Source organism: Taurulus bubalis (assembly GCF_910589615.1).
Source record: "Taurulus bubalis genome assembly, chromosome: 13".
Lineage (NCBI taxonomy): Eukaryota > Metazoa > Chordata > Actinopteri > Perciformes > Cottidae > Taurulus > Taurulus bubalis.
Window position 1 is genome coordinate 15,879,868 of NC_136601.1, and position 6,789 is coordinate 15,886,656.

The 6,789-nt window shown below is 39.1% G+C and overlaps 1 long non-coding RNA gene across 1 annotated transcript; it reads left to right on the top strand.

The window, feature by feature from the left end:
* The first annotated feature begins 830 nt into the window (after nucleotides 1–830).
* LOC306745568 lies at nucleotides 831–5,981 on the top strand. The gene is made up of 7 exons (XR_013771114.1): nucleotides 831–3,142; nucleotides 3,749–3,815; nucleotides 4,063–4,170; nucleotides 4,467–4,625; nucleotides 4,937–5,126; nucleotides 5,272–5,338; nucleotides 5,543–5,981. It is a non-coding gene; the product is annotated as an uncharacterized lncRNA (long non-coding RNA).
* The last annotated feature ends 808 nt before the right edge of the window (nucleotides 5,982–6,789 follow it).

The window sequence follows — 6,789 nt, forward strand, 5'->3', positions numbered from 1 at the left end:
AGTCATGAAAATGGCATAGTTTAGTATGTCGAAATATAGTATGCCCAAAAAGTTACATTTTAAAGTGCAAGTATGCCATGTTGTAGAAATAGTCAGTTAAAAAAACACAGTAAAGTCTGCGGGGGAAAATAAAATGCATAGTATGGGAAAATGTCAAAAGTCATAGTATAAAAGAGTATGAAAACTTCATCAGCTTGTCCACAGCTGACCAGGTAGTTCATCTCTCCCCTGTGCTTAATCCCAACGGGCCGTCCTGCGAGCTGGATGAATAACATGGTCTGTGCAGCCGGTGTGCGAGTTTGCTGTTTTTGTTATTATTAACTGGTGATATCCTAGCGCGCGAGGCAGATGTGTCGGAGGAGTGGCCTCTCGGGTCTCGACTAACCAGGAAATAAACCTTCTGATCGATTAGCCAGAAGTGTTTTGTTAATCTTTTGAAACACTATAAACGAAACACTTTGCTGGAAAATTCACTTGTGGGAGAGATGCCGAGGTAATATAGATGTATATCTATATCTGGAAGTATTGTTCACTGGTTTGTGCTGTGTCGGACAGGCTGCTGACAGGAAACCCTGCTAGTTCCTTGAAATAACTATAGTTCCACAATAAATGTGTTACCTGGTAATAACAGTATGACCTGTATGACACATTTGTGATCCACACTTTAATGACAATCAGCATTCCAGCCTCTATCGACATCATGAAACTTGGCATAGAAACTATAGACGAAATGAAACTTGGCATGGAAACAAACAGGGAAGGATATAAAGGACGGCCCGATTTATATCCTGCCCATTCAATTAAGGTTGTAGCTCCTCTACCTTACTGCGGTCACAGAGAGGCATCGTTTGGGTTTAACAACGTTTCACTAACGAGTTATTGATCCGGGAATTCAAAATCTGTGAGTATCTTTCCAACTTTACCGAACTGTGGACGGAGGTCGTTTTTGTTTTAAAACCCTGGTTTTAAAGGCGAAGTAGTAGTGTGGACAGAGCCAGCATTAAAAAGACAAAACACACATGGCACAAAACTATTTGTATACTAGGAGAATTAAGTCATTAAAAGTCCGTTGGAAAGAACTTATGGACGGTGACAAAACAGAAATCTATAAGCGCGTAATGGAACCGACTCCACCCAGAGCACAATATGATGGTGCTAATGCTGAGTATTCTGATACAGAATGGAAATCATATGTAAATAGGGAAAAACCTGAAGGAGAAAAACAATTTGCAACAGCCATGGTCGTCATGAAAGACGCTATAAACGCGGAAGGTAAAATCGTAAAAGCCGAGCAAATATTTTTTATAGCAGTCCCAAAGTATACAAATAAGAGAAAGTCTAGTGATCCTAACAACAAACCGGACAAAACAATACACAGTGAGGAAGTTTTAATTAAACAATTGGATGACTTTCTGCGCCAAAAAGGAGTGAAACATATTTATATATATTCTCGTAACAGCCCATGTCTGAAAAGGGAACACCACATTGTCCCCTGTATGTTTCAGCTTTTAGAAAAAGCCGATGAATGGCATGCACGTTATAACGTTTCTTTACACGTGGCATTCACACAGTTTTGGGGGTTAAGTGGCCCAAGTTATTTTAAATCTCTTAAAGATTATAATATCTCAGATCCCAGTAGTGTTTTTTATCCATATATTGAGAAATGCATCGACATCGAATTCAGATTAGATAAATCGAGTTTAGAATGCATTCTTTTTCAAAAAAATATCTGCTCACATGTCTTCAACATGTCAGATGTTGAAGACAAGGATAAAAACACAGTCATCGAGAATATTAGATCTGCTCAAACAAAGCTTAAGAGCAAAGCAAGCAATTCAAATGGTCTGCGTGACGATCATTTGGACCTTGGAAATCAGACGATACATTATTTCAAATTTCTGCCAGCAATACACGACACAGTTTGCGACATATTACAGAAGGCGTGGGAAGAAACGGTCAACAACAGTTCAATGACACTTGTCAGAGAAAACATTACTGAACAATTCAACTATGCTGTAGTTTATCTTTTTAGAAATGAATTCCAATCAATTCTGGGGAACAACTTTCCCCTCCAGCTGCAACATATTCCTCTCATGTCATTATAAATAAATAAACACACTTAACCAAAACCAAGACCATGACAGGTTTTTTTTTTTTAGGTATTTTTTGAGGAACAATTAATTTGTTAATGATATGTAACTATTTCATTGTTGTTTTTCCCTGTCCTTCATATATTGAGAAGGACATTCAGATTAGATCATACGAGTTTAATAATAATAATAATAATAATATTACATTTTATTTGTGTAGCGCTTTAAAAGGTACTCAAGGCACTTAACATGGTAAAGACAAACAATAGAAGTAGCAATAAAACAAGAAAGATGACAATGGTGTGAAAAAAGTGATTAGGTGAGAGTAACCACTTTTTTTTCTTCTTTTTTTCGAATAAAGAAATTGCACTTTCAAGTAAACCAGATTGCTCCATCAGACAAAAACAAATAAAATGTGCAATCATTTTGTTAGAACAATGCAAATAAAGTTATGTCCAAATAATTACTAATATTTGGCAAACAAATAGCTTATTGTGGCTGCAATTAACCTGCTTTGCACTGAATATATGTTCAAGATAATAACAATAAAGTTCAAACTGTGAAAAACTAAAGAGAACAAGTTCAAATATTTGGCAATAAAGAGTTTTACACTGCATATCCCTTCACAAAGCTCATAACGTGCAACATGTGCAGAACAAAACAAAATTATTGCAGATATGTGTGAGCCATCAAGTTTTAGTGGCACAGTTTGAGAAATACTGGTTTAGAGGAAGATTTTAGAGGAAAATCTTAAGTTGCAGTTTTTAATAATGTTTCATTATTAAAAACTACTATATATTTGGTAAATAAGCAGACAATCTACTTCCCTTTACAGTTTGTTAAAGTTGGAAAGATTGTAAGTTTTATGAGTACATAAAAATAGTTATTGATTCAGAATTCCCCAGATCGATAACTCGTTAGTGAAATGTTATAAAACAACAGAGATGCCTCTCTGTGACCGTAGTAAGGTAGACAACGAGCTACAACCTTAATTTAATCAAAATGGGCTGTCCCGCTCAAGGAATATGTCCCGCCCCGTGGACAAGAACAGGGTAAGTAGCGAATGCTAAGCTGTGTTGCTAACATAATCTTTATTTGTACAGGTGCCTAGTAAAATTATACCGTCTTATATAACGTCATCATAGTTATTTTCTACGTTGTATGCTGTTATTATTCTGAATTGTCCTTATGGTAGGTAAAGTTAGCTTATGTTACAGCACATAGCAAAGCCAACATAACATTATATTAGTTAAAACTACACACACATTTGGACGTGATCTATTTCAGTCTGGGAGGTGGGTTGAGTATTACATGAGCTGGTCAATCATTTTATTTCAGTCCTGAGCAGAGAGAACGAGATCCCAATGTAATGTCAGCTATGGTTAATTAACATTATCTAACGTTGAGGCAGGCTAGTTAACGTTACTAGTATATTTCTAGATTGAGCAAATCTTTTTTGGCAAATTGGATGCCATAAAAATATGCTGAATCAACGTAAGCTATTAGCAGAACCTGTTCACAGTGTCATGTATTAACAGACTGACTGGATGACTTTGATACTGAAGAAAACCTAAAAAAATTTCAGGGAAGTTCTGAGTGTATCCAGTAATACGAAGGCACATTAATGTAATATATTCTAAATATGTGTTCTGTTGCAGTTCACCAATCACAAGTGGGACCAATCTGTTGAGCGATTTACGCATCCTTTCCTGCCGCTTGAGAGAAGTAAGACCCAAAAGTTTTAAACTATTTCATTAAATAATGACAAGGGTTCACAGGCATCAGCTTTTAAAACGTAATTAATTAATATATTTTTCTTTTTGAAACATCATGTAAGATCAGTAGTTGCTAAAAAAAAGACATGAATTTCATGGTTTGATGCAGTTAATGATGCAGCTAATAAAGAGTCTGCAAATCAAGTTAACATTCTGTTGACAGCTGAGTATTGCTATTTTTCTAACCCACGTTACAGTCATTTCTTTGGGGACTCTCATGATGAAACCAAAAAAAAGAGAGGTCCAACCTTGTCCCATCACCACATCGCCTGGCGGGGGAGGAATGGATACCATTGCCTGCTCTGGTGAGCAATAACTCAAACAGCTATGAGATTCAAATTGAACCTTTTAATCGCTTCACTTTTTAAACTGTTCACAATTGTTAATTGTATACCACATATATTACATGCAACAAACACAGACACACACACACACACACACACACACACACACACACACACAGCCACATTTAATCCAAGCAAATATGATTATTAGGTTGTGATTCTTTTGCATTCTTGGTTTCGCATCATCTTAATTGCTGCATACAGTTAAAACACGTGCTATTTCCATATTCTTATTCTAATGTTCTTTTTTTATACAGCTGCAGAAGTTCATTGATGAGTTTACTGGAGTACATGAAACACCAACAAGAACAATTCCCTATCTGACCAACAAGCTGAACACAACTGGAAACAACTGACCAATGGAGGAAGTGGAGGATTTTAAGGACCGGCTTAGTTCTCAACTAAAAAAGATTTTGGTGAGGTTTTTTTTGTCGACAGTTGTAAGCATTTTCAAATAGGCACTACTTTCTAGTATGGAGGACAGAATATGACTTAAGTATACATAAATAAATGTATAAATTAATACAGGAATAAATACATGCATAAATAAATGTATAAATACAGAAACTAATACTTAAATGGTGAAATAAATACAGACATATTTCAATGCATAAATAAATGCATGAATAAATAAAATAATTAATACATTAAAGTTGATACCTATTTCTATATTTTTGTTCACCTTCATATATTTATTTCTATATTTCTGTGTCCATATGTTAATTAGGTAGGCGGCCCGAACCTCATTCTTAAGCAGGATTGGTCAAGTAGCGGAGCAAGAAAGAAGCCAAGGATTCCTAGCAAATGGTCCCTCCCTGCAGACGACGTCAACACACCAGCTAGCAGTGCACTGATGTCTTCGACCGGGCGGCCGCTGCCAGACCTCTAGCGGGTTGTGGCTGACCAGCTTGAGAACTGTGAGTTTCTTCAGTTTAAACGTATTAGCAGCATAACGACAGCAGTTGTTTAGCTATATACTGTTGTTCAGTAAGTGCCAATATATTATATTAAACTGGCCTCGGCAGCCATGTGGCATTTACTGTGTTGTTATTTTTTTTCCAGCACAGAGGAACGCAAACGCGGCAAGTTCAGCTCCATCGTCGCCACATAACGTGACACCAAGTGGACGGTAGGTCTCTGCTTTTTTCATGCTAAATCCCATATGTAGACTAAATTACTATCACCGGTGATGAGTGATGTATTTATTATTCATGCTGTGCGTCAGATCACATTCATGTAAAGTGTGCGATGATATCATTAGCCGACATGTTTCTTCTGCAACATCATTATTCTCTTGTACTGATTAGAGCTTATCCTCTTCACTTGATTCTAGCCGAGGTTTCAAGACTGTTTGGTCCATACTTTGGAGGGAGAAGGACGACAAGGAGGCAAACTAATGCCGCGCCTGCACAACTCCATTCGTACACTCACTCCTTCTGTTACATTGAGGATAAAAATGCTGCCTTAGTCCCTTACTGATACACCAAAGATAGACTTCCTGCTGCAGGGGGTGATGGCACATTTTCACTCGCCTTGCTGAATAGCACAAGCATGTATTTCTCTCCAAACACAGATAAGTGGTTCGCCACAGCATGTTTAGGCTAGGTGATGTTGTACAGCCTCTCCACCAGGTCTCATCCCCCACCTCTGTCCACTACCGCTTCATAAGATGTACATGCCCTGCATAGTTTGTTCGTCCTCCTGCAGATTGAATTGTACTCTGTATGACGATTGAACCTTTTCTGTGCAGAGAATAAAGATTTTAAAGACAAGCTCTGTTACACGGTATTCTTTATTTCATTAGTAAATCAGGCATCTTGATTGACAGACATATTTTACTTGAATTGAGTTACCTTATATAAGAACAGTTGTTTGTATTATTATCTTCTATTTTCAGGTCATACAGATCCAGAGAACTTTAGACAATTCATTTTTGCAGGCATAGCCAAAACGACTGGGCAAACATAGTTTTGCTGTCAGACAGGCTGCTGACATAGGAAATCTTGATAATTTCTTAGTCCCTAGGGAGGCTGGGGACATGGAACCCGAGTGGACCATGTTCAAAGCCTCTATTGTGGACGCGGCTGCTCGGAGCTGTGGCCAGAAGGTCATCGGTGCCTGTCGTGGCGGCAACCCGAGAACCCGGTGGTGGACACTGGTGGTGAGGGAAGCCGTCAAACTGAAGAAGGAGGCCTTTCGGGCCTGGCTGGCCCAGGGGTCTCCTGAAGCAGCTGACGGGTACCGGCAGGCCAGAAGGGCTGCAGCTGCGATGGTCGCGGATGCTAAAACTCAGGCATGGGAGGAGTTCGGGGAGGCCATGGAGAAGGACTTTCGGTTGGCCTCAAGGAAGTTCTGGCAAACCATCCGACGGCTCAGGAAGGGAAAGCAGGGCCTACCCCAGGCTGTTCTCAGCAGGGGGGGGGGAACTGCTGACCCAGACTGGGGACATCGTCGGGCGGTGGAAAGAGCACTTTGAGGAACTCCTAAACCCGGCCAACATGTCCCCCGGAGAGGGGGCAGCGCCGGAAGACTTTGGGGTGGTTTCTCCCATATCCCTGGCAGAGGTCGCTAAGGTAGTCA